This window comes from Diadema setosum, chromosome 11 (genome assembly GCF_964275005.1).
Source record: "Diadema setosum chromosome 11, eeDiaSeto1, whole genome shotgun sequence".
NCBI classification, from domain to species: domain Eukaryota; kingdom Metazoa; phylum Echinodermata; class Echinoidea; order Diadematoida; family Diadematidae; genus Diadema; species Diadema setosum.
Window position 1 is genome coordinate 25,947,103 of NC_092695.1, and position 20,976 is coordinate 25,968,078.

Genomic DNA, 20,976 nt, shown 5'->3' on the forward strand with positions numbered 1-20,976 from the left:
ACATGCCAAACCTTATTATACCGCATAGGAAATTAACTTGTAATGTACAGTATTTTTAACCAAGCCCCATTCATATTTACCTAAATCTCAAATAGCAGAGTGGCTGTCTAAATAGTTCCATTATTCAGGGATGTAATGGATACCCTAAGTCTTAAGATCACAATTTGGACATCCTCAAACATTTGGACATCCTCAAATCATACATTGGTGTGTTCCTTGACTTAATACCATTATTTAATATCTGAATTCTCTTGTTCACCCTTTAAAAAAATACTTTGAATTAATCATGTCATGTTAAATAAAACAATGGACAATACACTTGAAAATTCTATATAGGCGACTATAAAATCATGAGTTGTAAGTCAAGATACATAATGTTCATCTAAATACATTGCTATCATTGACTCCATACGGCCTTAAAGTCTTTGCTTCAAAAACAAAATCACCTTTCTATTCAATATACCATAATCATGTATTGGTCTCAATCAAGGATTCACACCCTATGGGTGACACTGATAAGTCAACCCATTGCTGTTGTGAATGGCTGAAACAGCAAAGTACTATACATGTATAGAAAAAAAGACAGTATAAAACAACCCAATATTCACACACTATCGGAAATTTATGTTGTAAATGGCAGAAACAGCACATTACCTAAACCAACATTCTTCATTGAAATATTGATACAATGAAACCCGGCTGTAACGAGGTCCGTGGGACCGGCGATATTACCTCGTTACAGCCGGTACCTCGTTATAACCGTACGCATCAAAAACAAAGAAAAACATAAGCACGACGTCATAATATACCCATCGATGAAAGTTTAGAACATCCTTTTCATTGTTATCACACAATATGGGTAATTATTATCGAGAGAATAAAGGTAAATTATTTGTGAATAAGGTGAAAAAAGTCGGGGTTGAAATGGATATTTTTTTTCCAAAATCTCTTCGAATATAATAGAGCACGTTACATTCTTGTTACATTCTTGAAACATAGGCTTATATTATTATTATCAAAATCATATTGCATAAAATGTGTTTAAGTTTTTCTAAACACCAACGCAAATAAAGTAACATACATGCGTTGTTTACCGGACCTTGCGAGGCATTTTTACGCTGATTTCGAGCGGGAATGGGATAATTTCATGAATCACATCGGCTGTAAATCTTATACAATTTATGATTGTAGCGCCCGAAAGGATTAAAATGCGTTATTTTCTTTCGAAAATCTCTTCGCGTTTTGTACATCCGTTCTTGAAAAATAAGCGACAGGAATGAATCTAGAAGGTTGTGATTCTTTTTACACATCAGATCTGTTCCTAATAGACCATTCTGAAAGAAAGAAAATGTTCATTGTGAAATGCGTTGTTAAAAATTGTGGTTATGAACAAACCCAGATCTATTCAAATTGTTAAATGCGTTAATTTCTTTTTCTGAACACCGACTAGGTAGCTTAACATGCGTTATTCAACTATTTTTACGCTACTGTCCACCGGCGAGATCGCGATGATTAGAGTAACATATACATTATGTGTCGTTTATCGTAACTTGTGGGATTTCTTTTTTTTTACGCTGTTGGTGCCCAGCGGGAATGTGATAATTTCATAAATTATTTCGGCTGTCATCTCATACAATGTATTATCGTTGCACCCGAAGGGATTGAAGATGCGTTGTTCATTTTCTTCTGAAAATCCCTTCGCGTTTTGTACATCCCTTCTTGAAAAATATGCGACATGATTGAATTCAGAAAGTTGTGATCCATTTTACGCAAATCTGTTCTTCGTAGACCATTCTGAAGGAAAGAAATATCTGCATTGTAAACTGCGTTGTTAAAATTGTGATAATAAACAAACCCAGATCTATTCAAATAGTTAAATGCGTTTGTTTCTTCTTCTGAACACCTATTACGTAGCTTAACCCGTTGAGGACGGACTGATTTTGCTATACAACACGCATTTCCCATAGACACCTGCCCGTGTATACTCGGGACTCGTCCTCAACGGGTTAACATGCGTTATTCAACTATTTTACGCTACTGTCATCCGGCGAGATCGCAATGATTTCAGAGTATACGTGCGACGTTTATACCTTAACTTGCGAGATTAGGTTATACGTTACGTTGTTGGTGCCCATGCAGCGGGAATGCGATGATTTCATGAATCATTTTGGCTGTATAATCTCACATATCGTTGCGCCCAGGATCAAAGATGCTTCTTTATAATTCCCGAAAATCCCTTCGCGTTGTATACATCCATTAAATTAAATAGAAATGCGACAGGATTGCGTTATTTAACATTTTTTACGCTACTGTCAACCGGAGAGATCGCAGTTGTATTAATTATTTCAGCTATAATCATATATTCGTACAATATTTTTGCAAACCAGCAAAAGAACTGGAAGTCGGGACTACAAATGTTACCTCCATTTTCTTATTTGGCACCATGACATAATCTGGTCTTGACTTCTATCCGTTCTCCGTTTCTTTTTCGCAAACACTGATTACTAGTACTCGGGGCTTACAGCCAAACAAGATATAGGTCCCGTCATACTTCTCTTTAATCAACCCCATTTCGATTTCGATTTTGACCAGTTATCACTACATGTAATTATTGTGTTAACACCATGTATTTTGTGTTCCACACATTGTAAAAAAAAAAGTTAAAGAACTGGTTTGATTTCTGTTACAATGCTCATGAGAAGTATGGAAAATAAATGAATTTAATTGAATTGAAATGGAAAGGTTAATGTTGAGTTTTACACGCATTCCAATTTTCATATTAGCCACGAGTGTCGCCTAATAAAAAGTTGGAGTGCTTTTTTTGCTTGTTGCATTGTGGGCTGACCTAAAAAATTACGCACACGAAATGATTATGTTTGATAATTAATAGTAGGAAGATCTGATGGTATCTTATTGCATTTTTTTTTTTCAAAGAAACATGGAAGGAACCGCGGTCTCTGCAAAATGGGAAAAACATGGGTGGTGTAAATTCGAAATTCCGTGTTTGAAAAGCGGCAAGTCTACAAAATGGTACCGCGATCACCTTGCCTACTATTATGCTCACCCTAACAGAATTTTGTAAGCATGACTACCTCCGTGTCTCAGAATAACGTGGCACACAGGGGATTTCGACCATGGCACATAAGGAGTTGAAATCCGATCAAATTTCTTATGTTTTATTCTATCATGATGCGCCGAAAATGTACTAACCGGATCTCCGATAGGCCGCCGCCCCCCCCCCCCCCCCCCCATTCGTGTCTACTTAGTATTTTGTGGCGCCAATCGAGTGCACGTGTGATCGCCAGCCCGCGCGCACGCACATATTGCTTCTATGACCACTGAGTGGGGTTATACATGTAGTAGCTACGCGCGCGTGCGTGCGCGCACACTCGCGATGCGAGTACAGTGCATGTATTACGCAACGAGTCGAGTACCGCCGTTGAGTTGCATTTTCAAATTCTGTAAAACGTTACGCGTACAAAGCAAAATGGCAGCGCAGAGAACGAAGAAATTTTATGCCTTGTGACTGTGATGACAGCGTTGGAAAAGGTCCTGTGGTGGACTGGATAAAGGACAATGCCCAATATTCACGTTGTTGTTCCCATGAGGAAGTGACTGTAGTATAATGGGGCAGCGGAAAATCTGCATCAACACATCAAGCAAAGCTGCTTGCAGCTAATGGTAAGTTACGTTCAACTGTATACCCTACATGTTGATTGTGTGTATGATTGAGGGTACCACCTATCGTCACCCTATTGGATTTGTAGCTTGTTTATTCCAAAAATGTATTACAAATTCGCCTAAATCTTACCTCAAATATGCCATAAATACTACAGTTTCGAATGTCGTGACCGTCTTGTTGGTTTTAAATCTCCGTTTTAAAATAGCGCAATTTTAGTGCACGCAATCCGTTTTCTTCACGCAACGTTAGTTCTAGCGATCGGCAACCCTCCCTCCATAGGTAATACACGTCAATTTCACAGCCATGCGTCGTCACTGAGCGCATGCGTAATGTGTAATTGAAACATGTCTAGGGCTACTACTAGTTTGGTTTGTTAGTTTGTGAGTTTGATTTGCGTTTCTTCGTTTTATTGTTTTCAAAGCTAACGACACTTACTGTAATCCCGCGCATACTTTTTCGTTCGTACGCAAACAGCCATGATAAATTTCACAGTGCGATAATCTTCAAAACTTGAAGCTGCACTCTACCTGGAAGAAGAAGAAGAAGAAGATAAATACGCAGGGAGCCAGGGTGCCGATGTCAAGCAGGTACCCTGCCGATAGGTGGTACCCTTACCATAAGATATAACGTTAGAATCTATTTACATGTATGTTAAGTTCAGCCGGGGGAGTTTTCAGCCGCCTCGAGACTTTACAATCAACTTTGCATCATACCTTTGCCCAGATATCCTGAATAGTAACCACCTAAAAACCTATGTCACATCCATATAGCCACAACTACTGACTGGGAACCTGGCTGTACTATTAGATCGTTCAGACCTAAGTTGACCTTTTCCTCATTTTACTTTCAAAAATGAGAATTTGGACACAGAGGCTCAGAATTTGATTTTGCACTTCCTTACGCGTGCAGCTAACTGTAAGGAGACATACGTTTAGATTTAAGACATTCCTTGTCAAATTCCTTATGATTGTGACAAAAGTTCTTGTCAACTAAAGGCTAAAGCTCAGTCTATTAACCGTTAGGATACACCTCTTCACTCCATCACAAGCATTTTGCAAGTAACTTTCTGTGAGATTTGTGGGTTTAACCACTTGGCTGCGGACCACGTAATATCCTTGGCAACATTCCATTGTGTGCTGAGCATGTAATATAATATTACGTCTTCATATAATGTGCAATTTGAAGCCTCAGCGCTGTGCTACCCCTACCCCTATGACATGATTGAATGTACGGGCAACAGGTGCCCCCCAAAATCAGTGATTTAGCTGTGATTTGTGAGGGTTTTGATTGGTCTCCAAGGTGAAAGTTTTTATAGAGTCTCAATTCAAAATGGTGACCTACAGTGGGAAGAAGGGTTTTGATGAATTTTTTGATGATAGTAAGTAAAGCTGCTCTTTGTGAAGGATTTGTGGAGGTATCGCAGATCAGGAGAGGATGATGCCTCACTATTTCATATTTCAAGCAATATAATCTTGGCCAATCTTTCGCCTTCTGGAAGGCATGTTTTGAGATACACATGCATTATTATGCATCAGCACCCAGGTGTTCAGTGTGCGTAAAAGCCTGCTGCAGTCCAGTGGTTAATTATTTCATCCATTGTGAAGCATTATCATTATTATTATTATTACTTATAGTGCGCTTTTCCCACAAGGCCCAAAGCACTTACAATCAATTCAAAATATGCACGACAGTATGCACGACAGTACGTCTTTAATCTTTTGAATGCTTTTCTTCATCTGCATTTTCAGATCAGAGGATGTTCACTCTCCATAGGCTTGAAGTATTGGAGAGGCTAGACCAACATGAGCAGGTGTACATTCAAATTGCAGAGCGCCACCACAGCAGGTTGCTTTACCAGTAAACATGGAGATTGGTGAGCTGAGGAGACTACGATGCCGCCATTACCCCCTCGAGAGTAAGGCAGCTTTCCAGGAGCTCGACAGCCTTCTAGCTTCTGGAGATTTCTTATGCTGGTGGAAAGATATTGGTGAGCAAAATACTAGTATTCTAAAGTGTTGCCTATATGTGTCATTTTTCTTTCCCTTGACCTCTGTCCTCTGTAATCTGTTGTTAGTTTTTAACCAAATCAATTCAATAACAGTGAACATAGTGTTTATATGAAATTAAATGTCACATAAAATGAGAAATGAGATTTGAATGTTTTTTTACATGTATAAAAAAGTAAGGAATTAATCATTTGTCTTGTCAGCTGCTTGTTTATGTTTAGTAAATTCTCTTATTTTATTTAAGGATTTGATCTTTTCAACTCTTTTTCAGACATGCATCCTCAGAATCAGTGGATCCTAATGGCAGGCGGTGAGCGGCAACTCTCTGGAGAAGATTGTGGGTCATGAGATCAGAAAGACCTGCATGGCAACAACAGGTCGAGCATGAAGGGGACATCTTCGTTTGCAGATTTACAAGGTTGCCATGCTTTCGTCTCAAGTACTATTTTCAGTAAGTCAAGCCAAGCCCTCTTCAAAAACAGAATTACTTTCTTAGCCATTTTTTTTTTAATTTCCACATTCAAAGTCTTTTTTTTTTTCCTTCGTTTTTATAGGATACAGAGCTCTATCATAAAGTTTTGGTTGAGACTTGGCTTAAGGTTTTTGTCATGTTTTTGTTTTTTGTGGGATAGTGAGAAACCTCTTGTAAAATACAACTGTATGAAAGACCATGTAGTTTCATGGGGATTTCATTTTTTTTTTTTTTTTTTTTTTATGAAAATCAATTTTGAAATGGCTGGGATGTCCAAAACAGAGCAATCCTATTAGAGCGTGGAATCCAAATTTTATTACAATCTTTCAGTTGTACTTTTTGGATTTTGTAGCTATTCCGTATCCGATTTCCATCAAATAAACTTTGAATTCCTCTTACCCCTAACCAGGCCAGGCCCTTTTTAGTGTTCTGTGGCCTGGGAGGGGTTGATTCAATTACCCCCCCCCCCCCCCCCCCGAGATCTCAGCGTTTGATTGCACAATCGCTATGAAATTTGGCTTGTTCATTACCCGTGGTGTAATCTACCAAGCTATACAAAAAGAAATGGAAATTTTCGTCATACAGTATATGCATAAAATCATGCATTTTGCTCCCTATCAGATATTAAAGCTCCTAGAATCCTATTTTTTGGTGAAAACATTCTTTGTGGCGATTCTAACAATGAATTTGAAAAAAAAATAGTATCAAAATCAATTTCTTCAGTAGTTTATTGTTGTATTAATTTCTTGGTAATCTTAGGTACATGTATTTTTTTGTTTTTTCGGCCTGTTGATTTATCATTTTTTTCCCACAGAATTTATGTCAGAACCCATTTCAAGCATTATCATGATAAAATTAATTAGTTTCAGCCCATGAAAGTGAAAATGATTAGATTGTGTTTTCTCTTCTTATTCATAAAGATATAAATATCTTTATGAATAAGAAGAGAAAACTCAATTTGCATAGACTTTATACACAAAATCACGTTTTGAGCCATTTTCAGTCTGACAGGCATACATAAAACGTCATGCAGCGTCATGACAGTATCAAAAGATGTGCAAGACTTAAAAGTAAAAGTCAGGGAACGATGCAGTCAAAAAATTTCATGTGGCGGAGTAGTCGCCAAAATGTGGAGGGGGAGGGGGTTGATTCAATATCTGGATACTTGGAATAAAATTTCCATGATGTTTCATTTTTTCAATCTTGAAATACATGTATGTATACACAGGTATGTACTGACAATTTAGCATTTCTTTTTCCATCATCTTTTCTACTGCAGACATGATACATTCGTATGCACAAGCAAAGGGATGCAAGATACCAGCGAGAAAGAGACCACAAACTGGGCTTGCCACTGGATTTCCAACTCGCGTGATCATAAAGGAAACATGCAGAGGAGGAGGAGGACAAAGAGTGTGCAAGAGGCTCCAGCTGGAAATTAAGAAAAAGATTGACTGTCGCCTTTGTGATTGTAGACTATGGTGGGACATTTATCACATTCAGTGACATTTCTTCTCTCTTTTTATTTATAAATGAGGAGAATGTTGATTGTGTTATCTTGAATGAAAAGGAAAAGTGTCAGGATCAAGTCGGCTATGTACTACTACTTGGACTGTAAAATCAAACCAAGTATTGGAAATTTTTTCATGCATCATTTTTATTTATATGATCATCATTGAAAATACATATAATTCCTTATACATGTACTGTATCATGATATTGACAGAACATTACAATTTTTTTTCTTGCATGCATTGTGAATATGTTCCTTCATTTGCTGGACTTTTCATAATAAATAGTTTAAATTTTATGCTACATCAAGTCTACTCAGATTTAAGTTCTTTGTGTTCTCTACTCTTCTCAACTTAACTTTACATCAGGATTGCATGTTTTCGTAATACATGTACATCATATTGATCATTATTCCTGTCAGCGCTTGAAGTGTCATCTCTTGTGCCAACAAACCGTTTCTGTAATGTATTACATAACAACTTACGGATATTTCTTTTCCAACAGCCTAGAAATGAAGCATATCATTCACCTGCTCCCTTCCACCGAGTTCCACAGACATGAATTCCCCTGGCTGTTGCTGGTTTGGGCAAGCCTTCAGTCAAGCTTTGTGGTTGTTAAGGTTCAATTTTGTGAAGAAAGCATGCATAAAATCTGACTAAATTGCAGAAGCGGTCTGTTGTAATTCATCTTCATACATTTACTGTATGTTTTTTGTTATTTCATTACTTTGCAAACATTCACATGAGAGAAATCTGTGTTTCCACCTTGGAAAACAAATTTCCCTTTCAACCTAGCTACACTTACACTGTAGAATATCTTCTAGATTACATGCCTGCCCTGACAAAACCAGTGTGGGCCCCATGTGGTGTATATGGGGAAAATATGGAACTAAATTGGCAAAGCCCATTTGGCCCATATGGGCCCCAGATGGGGTGTAGGCGTACAGGGAAAAACATACATGGGTTTCATGTATACTCAGTACTTGAATTCTAGAAAAAAAAAAAACATTGTATTATATTTTATTGATTGTTTATGTATGCTATGAAAGCGGATATAGATTGTCACTTGTTTATCGTTGTAATTGTACATGTATATTCATTTGCAGTAATGAAGTACAGGGTAACCCTTTTATAATGAGGTTGGTGGGACCACCATTTTTTCCTCGTTATAACCGGTACCTCATTGTAAACATAGGCATACTGTATGTTTACTATTTCAATATTTGCAAATTCAGATGAGACCAATAAGATATCCTCTTTTCCCAGGTTTCCCTGTACTGGTACTACTGCAGTACTGGTACTACAGTACTACAGCAGTACCGGTACTGCAGTACCACTATTGGTACTGTAGTACTACTGCAGTACTGGTACTGCAGTACTACAGCAGTGCCGGTACTGAGTACTGCAGTACCATTACTGGTACTGTAGTACTACTGCAGTACTGGTACTGCAGTGGTACTGCAGTACTACTGTAGTACTGGTACTACTGCAGTACTGGTACTGCAGTGGTACTGCAGTACTACTGCAGTACTGGTACTGCAGTGGTATTGCAGTACTACTGTAGTACTGGTACTGCAGTGGTACTGCAGTGGTACTGCAGTACTACTGTAGTACTGGTACTGCAGTGGTACTGCAGTACTACTGCAGTACTGGTACTGCAGTACTACTGCAGTACTGGTACTGCAGTAGTACTACAGTGGTACTGCAGTACTACTGCAGTGCTGGTACTGCAGTAGTACTACAGTGGTACTGCAGTAGTACTGCAGTACCATTGAGGTACCACTGCAGTACCAGTACTGCAGTAGTACTGCAGTACTGGTACTGCAGTACTGGTACTGCAGTACTACTGCTGTGTAGTACTGGTACTGCGTAGGCCTACTGGTACTGCAGTACCAGTACTGCAGTACTACTGATGCAATGACTACTGCAGTACCAGTACTGCAGTACTACGAGTACTGCAAGGAGAAGTGAGGTAGTACTGCAGTACTGGTACTGCAGTACTGCAGTGTACTGCAGTAAAGTGTCCAATTTACTACAGTACTTCTGCAGTACTAGTACTGCAGTACTACTGCAGTACGTGTACTGCAGTAGTACTGCAATACTTGTACTGCAGTACTACTGCAGTACTTTTTCACAAGGGGTGATTTTGAGGGCTTAACTGCTCTACTAATTAACTTGTGGTAGGCTGTGTGTGATTTCAATAATACATGTATTATGTTTTGATCATACAATTTTAGAGACATTTCAATGCAAATAACAATAAACAAAATAAAATGACGAACAAAGGGTTTTGTCTGTAAATATTAATAACAGATTGAAATGGATTCTGGAAAACAGTAGGTAAAATCAAAACGAGAAACCATACCATAAGTCGATCTAACCTGACCCCCCCCCCCCTCCCCCCCCCCCCCCCCCACCTTCTAGACTGAGGGCGAGCAGGGTTCTGTGTAGTGGATTGTCGACCCCCCCTCTCCCTCCCCCCCCCCCCCCCCCACCTTCTAGACTGAGGGCCGGGCAAGGGTTCTGGGCAGTGGATTGTCGACCCCCCTCCCCCCCCCCCCCCCCCACTTTCTATTTCAAAGTGGACGTGTATGGAGATTACGACACTTTAAATTTCTGGTGTAAAATACTTGCATATATAGCTGTCAACTGCGCCAGTCGCTCTGCAAAGGATTTTATAAGGCCGTATCCATGTAAGTAGAGATCTGCACGTTGCTTGTCATTCATAAAACGAAATTCTAATTGTTAAAGACAATTCGTGCTCTGTGTAAACACTAAGACTAAGTGTGTGCCCAGATATACATTTTTGTGTTATTGTGTGTAGTCTATGGACGCCTCGGTTTCTCCCGCTACGCATAAAGTTTACTATCAAAGATAGTAGAGTCTAGAGATAATAAGATACGAAGGCGCGCGATAACAATGGACACAAAATGGCTACCCTACATGACGATACAAAAGAGAGCTAAGTACAAACTCAGTACACCTAGGAACATCATTCATTTCCAAAGTAAGTGGTATTTTATTATCTTAAAAAGATTTAAAAACTGTAGATCTAGTCGTAGCTTTTTTTCGATTAAGGAGATTATTTTGAAGAACGAGATTTTAGAGTAATAAGGATTATTTCGTAGAGGTAAAAATTTGGCAACAACATGATCTCACAATCAAAAACGCTTGATGAACAACAACAACATCTTCAACGACACACATCACCTGAGACGCGCTGTCCCTGAAGCCGCTGCTGTTGTTTATCAAGCGTCAAGGCAGCGCGTCTCAGGTGATGTGCGTATACGCTTGAAGACCGCGCGCTGTCCATTTGTTTTGTACAGGATTAGCGCGCACTTTCGTGTCTTATTAGTTAAGCGTCTTTGGTTTATATGAATATGTGACCATGTACCACAAAACCAACAAAAAGTCGCTAGACAAGGATTTTTAGTTAAGGGCAGATTCTGAAAGAGCAGACTGTAAGCTTTAAAATGATGTAAAACTCAACTCAAATGGACTCCAGCTCCCCTAACCTACCTAAATGTATTTAACTTTTTAATTTTACTAGACCTAGTCTAGAATCTAACTCTAGGGATAGTCTAGCCCCGGAGACGCGGTCCTGGCAGCTTCCCCGCAGTTTCGCTTATGTGAGAATAACGAAATAGCTCCCTATTCTGTGCGCTTGTGTAAGTGATTGTGAATTCTGTGAACATCGGTGAGCTGCTTATAAGACATCATTTTGTGCATCACAAGCAATGAAATGCATCAAACAGTCGCCGATGATAGTCATTTAGTTTCATTGACCCATGTAAGTATTCCTAACAGTTAGTAGTTTCTGCTGAAAAATTAAGGAAATATAGCGCCGCAAAGGCACCCGTTTGTTCAACATGAAGATCTGAATGGGAGCACGGCGCAGCCGCCACACACTGCGTGTGGCGGCTGTCGCAGTTAGGGATAGTCTAGCTAGATAGTTCTAACAGATTCTAGAAGTCTAGATCTAGTGCTGTGGAAAGAAAGCACACACTCTGGAAAAGTGTGAACTGAGAAAAGAGGCTCCGAAGTACACGGACTATTCTGAGTATTCAAGCGCTTAAATCTTTACAAGCTGTGGTAGCTGTGGCATGAAATGGACTAAACACGGGATGTAAACCACCGGGGCAAACAACAATGAAGGGATTATCAGATTAAGCTGAAATTGAGCTTGTTCTACCAACACATTCTGCCCGTGGTTAATGCTAACTTTCAAAGCAGTACTCAACCAGTAGCATCATCCTTTCAAACGTGGTTTGGACTAGACTTGAACAAGTGTTGAAAGTGAAGAGTGTGCAAAGGATTTCAAGATATTTAAAAGTGGCCTGTAAGACAAAATTACTCTTCCCCCAAAAGGGTTTTAGAAAAACACTTTCCATTCATGTTAGATCCCAAACTGAAAAATAATGTAGAAGGATAGCTCTTTCAGAAAAAATATGAAAAACTCAAGATTAACTTGGACCATTTCACCTTTTTTTAGTCCTCATGTAAAATCAATTTTTTTTTGTTTGTTTTGTGATGCACGGTCTCATATATAGTATAGGAGAGTGGATCATATTTTTTTCATGGCTCTGAATTCTGTACTTAGAAAATGTAAATTCAGAACTGCATAGTCGAACCTTGTAAGTACAATGTACTTGGCAGGTTTTTTACCAGTGTGATGGAATGAATGCAAATGCCAAAAATGGACACCATGCCCCCACTCCCCCACTCTCATAGCTGCCCTGCTCCTATGTCTGCGACCAGCCCAACGCTACGCGTTGGGGCTGCGCATTGTAGGATTTGGGATTTGGGATTTGGGAGGACGCAGTAAAATTTCATTTTAAGTACTAGAAAATGCATTTTATGAACAGTTGAATACTTACTGATGTATTCCAATTACAGTACTCTCCGGCAATTGAGTATTGCTTAAACAGGTACCGGTACTCCGTTTAATTGGGTAGAAATGTCATAGTCAGTTCCAATGCACATTAAAATTACCTGATAATGGGTTGCCTCTCCGCATAAACGGGTTAACAATTTTCTTCTAATCTAATTTCTACCCACATTTTATGATAATGCTGCAAGAAACCATGAACGTCAAAATTTCCATGGCTAATTGCATTCTCTGCTTAATTTGCAAAGACCGATCATTTTGTGAGTGATTAAACATGAAACACATGTACCAGTACCGACTTGCCACATGCAAACGAACATTACACATGTAGCTGGCACGCACAATTGCATAGTCAGTCAGGAGTTGAACACACTTGCTCCCCTCCTTGATCAGCATTTCACAATACGAGAAGTTTGCAACGAAAATCAGGTTATGCACCAGCTCCATAATTTTGCTTTCCCAGTCACTTCTCGAAAAGTAACCCGACGTAATTAGAGAAATAATTTCAGAAAACGCCTGCTTATTAGCGAGGAGTCCATACGCAAACGACAAAGTTTTCTGAAAACATATTGTCGATAAAAAGAGTGTAAAATTTTTGCTTGTGACTGAGCAAAAGTAAGGTATAAGTATAATGTGCATGCAAGCAACAGTGTTAAGCATGTACAGTGTAGGTGTTTGGCAGTGGCGTATCTAGGGGGGGGGGGCAAGGGGGCACGTGCCCCGGGCGCCACTCCTTGGGGCGAAAACAAACGAAAAAAAAAAAAAAAAGAAGAAGAAGAAAAAAAAAAAAAAGAAAAGAAGAAGAAGAAGAAAAAAAACTCGCCCGGAAGGGGGAGGGAGGGGGGGGGGGCAGAAAACCAAATCAAACAAGTAAAAACAAAACATGATGACTGGACAGAAATGACAATGTTTATATGTGTTCACACAAAATTCCATGTTCTGTGAGCTGAAATACAACAATTTTCGGCTCGCTCGCTGCGCTTGCTCGCCAAAATTTATATAAAAAAGAAGGTAAGAACAAAACGTGATGATGACAAAATGACAGTGTCTATTGTGTTCACAATGTCATTTTATATTTAGCAGGCAAAATGTTTCACGGAGCAGCGGCTGCAATTTCATTTGTTCTGAAGCGATCGCCAATTGGATCAAAAGAGGGCGTCAACGGTTTCGAACATACGGGGGGGGGGGCGCAAAAAACAAAACAAATCAAACAAGATAAGAACAAACGCAATGATGACGCGGAAATATACAAATTCGGCTCACTCGTCGTACTAATTTAGAGTATTTTTTCCAAGTCCTCAGTTTGTTGGTATAAATCGTTATCTATAAGGCCGTCGCATAGCTTGATAGAATTGTAAGATTTAATAAGCAAAAATGACAAGAGTTTCATGATTTGTAAGCTGAAATACAAAAATTTTCGGCTCGCTCGCTGCGCTCGCTCGCCAAAATTTGTATAAAAAAGCGAAGAAGATTAGAACAAAACGTGACGATGACGCGGACAAAATGATAATGTCTATTGTGTTCACTCATGTCATTTTTGTTTAGCAGGAAAAAATGTTACACGGAGGAGCGACTGCAATTTCATTCGTTCTGAAGCGATCGCCGATTGGATCAAAAGAGGACGCCAACGGTTGAACATACGGGGAGGGGGGCGCAAAAAAAAAATCAAAAAGATAAGAAAAAAACGTAATGATGACGCAGAAATATACAAATTTCGGCTCACTCGCTCGTTCTAATTTAGAGTATTTTTTCAAGTCCTCAGTTTGTTGGTATAAATCGTTATCTATAAGGTCGCGCTCTAATTGTGAGATTTAATAAGCAAAAAATGACAAGAATTCCATGTTTTGTAAGCTGAAATACAAAAATTTTCGGCTCGCTCGCTGCGCTCGCTCGCCAAATTTCTATATAAAAAAAAGATAAAAACAATACGTGATGATGACGAGGACATTTACAAATTTCAGCTCACTCGGCTCACTACTCTAGAGTATTTTGTAAAGTCCTCAGTTTTTTGGTATATATCGATATCTATAAGGCTGTCACTATATCTTGATTAGTATTGTAAGATTTGGTAAGCAAAAAATGACAAGAATTCCATGTTTTGTAAGCTGAAATACAAAAATTTTCGGCTCGCTCGCTGCGCTCGCTCGCCAAAATTTCTATATAAAAAAAAGATAAGAACAATACGTGATGATGACAAGGACATTTACAAATTTCAGCTCACTCGCGCTCACTAATCTAGAGTATTTTGTAAAGTCCTCAGTTTTTTTGGTATAAATCGTATCTATAGGTGTCACTATATCTTGATTAGAATTGTAAGAGTTGGTAAGCAAAAAATGACAAGAATTCCATGTTTTGTAGCTGAAATACAAAAATTTTCGGCTTGCTCGCTGCGCTCGCTCGCCAAAATCTATCACAATCATTACATTTAAATCACCTCAAAGATCCCTTTAAGTGCTTGAAAAAGCTCATGTGGACTTTGTTTAAAGTCCCTACCGGGATGGGTTGGGGTTGAACACTTTTTCAGAAATTAGGGGCGCAATTTTGTGCTTGCCCCGGGGCCGTTTTCCCTAGATACGCCACTGGTGTTTGGTGCAGTGTTCAATGCATTATGTACATACACATTGTGTGTGTCAATTGTGAATGAGACGTGTTCTGTTAATCGGGTACTCCGCTCAGTTTGGTAAGAAACGCTCTGCTAGAGCTACCCGATTATGCGGAGAGTTGGTGAACATATTGACAAGAGGAAACGCGGTATGTAAAATAGTCGTTAATAGTCCATTTCTGTCTAATTGATGACTTTAAATGATTTAGTCAGCAGGGATCTCTGAAATCGACAACTGCTCACGAAGACGGATTCCAAACCTGCGCTTGTGCTAGTTGGTACCACTGTAGCCTTTTTGACCAGGCACTCCTGCTGCGCGACATCATGTGGCGCCTGATCACTTGTTGCTGGTGTGGGAGCGTTTTACTCAAACCCTTTCGCTCGCCACTACACAGTGTGCAGCGAAATGGCCTTGTTCAAAGGGCTAAAATCATCGAGAATCTCATGCATACGTATCATATCGCCATCCTAAAGTGCCACGAAAGACAAAGAATGAACGGGAGGTATGGAGATGAACTCGTAGAAAACATCTTTTCAAGACTACATGGGATCAATACCTATGTGGAAATTAACAAGTGAATGTATTGTATGAATAAGTAAGAAATGCACATACTGTACATTATAAAAGTAAGCCTTATGCTAGTAAATTACAAAACTATAGTGGTGCGAAAAATTGTGTTGCTTTTTCAATGTGCAGAGATAGCACTCTTTTGACTCAGGGCACTCCCACAGTATAACTGTGTACATTTACAAGGAGCGTCCTGAGGTTACCCCCCCCCCCCCCCAAGTTTGCATGTTCTGAGGTTAAGAGTCTGCAAGAGTGCTTGGAAGGTGTACTTGTATTCTCAGGAAAGCGTGAGACCCCCAGGTTTCTTGTTTATGTTAAGAAGGCATTTTTTATGTATTTCAGGCATAGGAAAAAAAAATTGTCAGACATGTGAGTGTGCGAACCCCTAAGGTACTACACGTAGGTTGTATGAGTCTCACATCATTTGGTCTTTTGCACCCACCATTTGAATACATCTATATATATAAGAATAAAGTATTTCATTTGCGTTTGAATTTGCAGGTGATATAGCCAAAGTCAACATCTGACAAAATGTCGGCAGTTTGATAAAGCTTTCGGGAATGGATCCCAGAAATTTGAGAACAGCGAGGGCGTCACTGCAATGTCTGCTACCATGCTTTTTCAAGAGATGGAGAGCATGTTCCACGGATATTAACCTGTGGCATACATATTGCACAGGTGAGTGAGATGACACTCAAAGGCAGCCTTAAGTTTGGACTATGAGCTATTCTGGCTTTTTGTTTGTTTTTTAATGACAGAATATGGAAGGCATATTCTCATGCAAGGCTATTGATTGTGATCCCAAAGGAAAGCTGTAAACTCTTGAGCAAGCCTGAAGATACTGTACATGTCATTTGTGTTCTTGTGTGTAGATTTACAATTCTGCTCCTGGTTAATCATGTTTTATGCCCCATCCCTGCAGAGTGCCAGATATTACTGAGATGATTTACCGCTAAGAAAAATCAGACAGTGGATGCCCTTAACACTTTTAATAGCCTAGGATTGTTGCATACATTGTTAGTGCACTTTTATTCAATATTTATAAGACAAAAATCCAGTTCTGTCAAAGTTCACTGAAATTAGTCTTTGAGATATATGTATCACATCTTCTAGTCTGAACATCAGAATGGAATATGTGATGGGTGGAATGTGTGATGGGAGAAATGCACATCAATTAAGACAATTTAAATTGTTGAAGATGAGTCCTGAGTATGCTCAGGCAGGTGTCTATGGAAATGGGTGTATTAGCAAAATCAGCCTGTCATTAATGGGTTAAGGTGTGAGAGAAGACAAATGTTTCTGTCAATTAATAGACTCAGTAGTCACTCTACTTTTACTAAAAATGTCTTATAAATAAAGAATGAACACTATGAGGATAATATGAAAGGAAGAAAGTTAGAGGTCAAAGGACCCTCTACTTTGGCAGCAGTGGTAATTTTCCATCCATAAATTCAGCGTGTCTATAGAAAAGACCAGTGATAACGTTACTTCCCAGAAGGATAAAAAAAACCAATAATGAATACAGGTGAAACAACAGCTTGTCAAAAGCACCACTTGAGCAGACAGATGGCAAAAGTCACTAAGCTTTATGGTGTTAGCTAACAAGCTATCAAATAATGCTTGTTCAGTCTGCTGGATATGTAAGGTTGTATGAAGAATATGATGTAGGAATTAACTTTGAAATATAGGCACTGTTTCTTATCAGGAATGTTCTACCAATACGTACATGTATGTTCTTGTCTCTGTTTTAAATGGCAAACACAATCTTTTTTCAGCATAGGAACAAAAGACAAGTTTAATTGGTAAGTAGAGTCCACCTACAGTGAATGAAATTTGTTTGTGTGTGTGTGTGTGTGTACATTACCTCTGACCATATTAAACCAGGCACAGTGTGTCATATGAAGGAGAAGCTGAATTGTCATCCATGATACGCTTCTTCCACTGTCAGCATGCTTGGGCAAACTTGTTGGGAAGTTCTCCCGAGGGAAGGTGTGTTGTCCAACTTGTAAAGCAGACACATCCATACCTGGTCTCGTCAACAATGTCCAGAGGCTGGCCAAGAACTTTGCTGTCCTGGAGATACTTGAAGGACTAGAGGAGTCTCTGAGGGGGTCATCTTCTGCTACTAACCAGGTGAGGAAAGACATTTCAGTGAAATGGCACAACATGTTACATGGACACTCTGCGATTTGTATCTGCACTTCTCTTAAGTCTAAGCTTGTTTATTGACAATCTTTATTTGCCATTGAAGCTGAATGGGTTTCGAATTCTCTCAGAGCTATTCAAAACCATACCCCCCCCCCCCCCCCCCCCATCTTCGAATTTTAGGATAACGGCCAAGGAACACATTTCTGTACCTTGGGCAATAAAACTGCAGGAGAGAGCAGAGGTGTGGTCTTAACAGACACACAAAGAAAACCTTGTTCGGGTATGTTTCCATAACAGCGTACCTGTTCAATCCTTATGTGGATTAGATCACACTAGTCATGTCATTTTTTGTCTCGCCCACCGGAGGTGAAGGCGAGACTAAGGGATCCAAATGGCGTCGTCCGTCGTCCGTCCGTCGTCCGTCGTCCGTCGTCCGTTGTCCGTTGTCCGTCACAAATGTTAAAGTTTACCTGCAAGACTCTCTTATGATGCATAACTTGGCAACTGTTACAGCAATGGCAGCCACACTTGGGTGATAGAAGCACTAGGGGTATCTTCATGTTATGGTGTTGTCAGAGGTCATGTGATGATGTCAAAGGTCATTTGAGGTCATATATTAAAGAGTATGTGCAAGACTCTCTTTTCTATGTTAAAGTTTACCTGCAAGACTCTTTTGACAAATAATTTCACATAAGTTGCTTGGATTACAACCTAACTTGGGTCATAGATGCACTGGGGGTACCTTCATGTTATGGTGCCGTTGGAGGTCACAGGATAAGGTCAAAGGTCATTTGAGGTCATACGTTAGCGTTTACTTGCAAGACTCTCTTATCACATGAAACTCGACACATGTTGCTACAATGGCAATCAAACTTGGGTGATGGATGCACTTGGGGTACCTTCATGTTATAGTGCTGTACGAGGTCACATGATAAGGTCAAAGGTCATTTGAGGTCATACGTTAAAGTTTTATCACACGTAACTCAGCACATGTTGCTACAATGGCAATCAAACTATGGTAGATGTCTCTTGGGAAGTTGAAGGTAACCACAAGGTCAAAGGTTACAGACAGGGGTCAACAAACTTTTAGGCGCATTTCGTTTATGGCTCATAACTTTTTGATCCCTTTGTCTGTTTGTGACCAAACTTGGATGGAAGATGTCCCTTGGGGAGGTGAAGGTCGTCACAAGGTCAAAGGTCACAGACAGGGGTCAACAAACTTTTAGGGCCCAATGTTATGTTTTTAGGGCACGTTTTGATTGTGGCTCATAACTTTGATCCCTATGTCCGTTTGTGACCAAACTTGGACGGTAGATGTCCCTTTGGGAGTTAAAGGTCATCACAAGGTCAAAGGTCACGGAAAGGGGTCAACAAATATTAGGGCCCAATGTTAAGTATTATGGCGCGTTTCGATTATGGCTCATTACTTTTGATCCCTTTGTCCGTTTGTGACCAAACTTGGATGGTAAATATCCCTTAGGGTGTTGAAGGTCACCACAAGGTCAAAGGTCATAAGCAGGTCAATTAACTTCCGGGAGTTATAAAAGATATTAATTCCTTGTACGCGAATGGGCGAGACACAATTTGGCGATTGCCTTGTTTAGCAAAGTAATGCTGCTGTGAGTGTAAGATACCAAGTTTGAACACATCTATTCCAAATGAATTTCATTGACAATCATGAGTGTGTTCAACATGAATTAGTGGTGGAAAATTTTTCTCTATATCATCGGATGATGACACAGCAAACATTCTGGTTGTTATGGGTACTGTCAATATGAAGTCCTGTCCTTTTCTGTCTTTTTATAAGGACTCATTTCTCCTCTTTGTCCAACATTGTCAGGGTTACTCTGATTTAAAAAACTCTGTTAGACAGGGTATATGTGTAGTTTAGGACCATGCTAGAGGTAGAGGCATTTTCTGCATCATGATATTCTCATAGTTTTAAGAATACACACTTTTTGAACTCTGTTTTCTGAATCCATGTACCATTTTGAAATAACAGGGAAATTTATCTAACACTAGCCAGTAAATCACACTTTATGGTTCACTAAAATATGACAGTACCATTTTGTCAGAGCAAATTCTTCCATGTTTTTTCCAATGATGGAGATCAAGTGAAAAAAAGACAATATGGAAAATACGACAAATACGCTGGTAAGCCTTTGTAACCAGTTCTCATGAAAAAAAAAAAAAGAGAAAGAAAAACAGTTTCGATTGTACACCATGTTCTGTTGTTCTTTGTTATGTTGCAGTTTGCACCATATGCGTGTTCAAAGAAATCCATACGTTGTCATGAGGATTAAAAAAAAAAAAAAAATGGCGAATACAGGATGATATTTGCTAGTATCCTCTTATTTTTTTCCCCCACAAGCACCACTTTGCAGGTAACCTTACCTCTACACAGAAAATGTATGCCTGTTTTTATATCTATGCTTTGGTTTCGCTTGAAACCCAGTAACAAGCCATTTACCTGCCTGTAGCAATCAAATGCACTTCCAAGGCATGAAATTGAATTCGCATGCATTAGATATTGCTTCATCTGGCAATCTGCAGTCAGGCTTCTTGCTTGTCACAAACAATGTTTGTTGTGAGGATGTGCACAAGAGCTGAATACCATATGCTGGTATTGATAAAACTGTATGACTTAGTTTAAAGGAATAGTATTGTTTGGGTTAAGATTGGGATTCAGGTTTATCTTTTTGTAAGATAATAAGAAAAAATATGAAATACCAAAGAGCATACAACTCTAAGAGATATTGAAAGTTTATTTGATAAAAATCAGTTTTTAAATGGCTGAGATATCCCAAAACTAAGCAAACCAAAGTGGTCCTTAGAGACCCATCTTTTATTTAGTACCACTAATGTTTTTGGATATTTCAGCCATTTCAAAACCAATTTTTATCAAATAAACTTTTAATTCGTCTTAAGAATGCATGTTCTTTAATATTTCATATAAGTGCTTTCTAAGTATCTCGCCAAAAGTTAACACCTGAATCCCCATCTCAACCAAAACTATACCATCCCTTTAACTATCCCTTAACATCCCTTCACTGTATTCGAACAAACTGTACTACTATGGTGTATAAGCCAAATGGATCT

At 39.2% G+C, this 20,976-nt stretch overlaps 1 long non-coding RNA gene and 1 pseudogene across 1 annotated transcript; both read left to right on the forward strand.

Annotated features, from left to right (window-relative positions):
- Positions 1 to 3,442: 3,442 nt before the first annotated feature.
- Positions 3,443 to 7,906, forward strand: LOC140235118 (uncharacterized). The gene is made up of 4 exons (XR_011901670.1): positions 3,443 to 3,681; positions 5,431 to 5,669; positions 5,960 to 6,139; positions 7,440 to 7,906. It is a non-coding gene; the product is annotated as an uncharacterized lncRNA (long non-coding RNA).
- Positions 7,907 to 9,588: 1,682 nt separating this feature from the next.
- The window catches only part of LOC140235376 (uncharacterized), a 30,886-nt pseudogene continuing 19,498 nt past the window's right edge, over positions 9,589 to 20,976 (forward strand).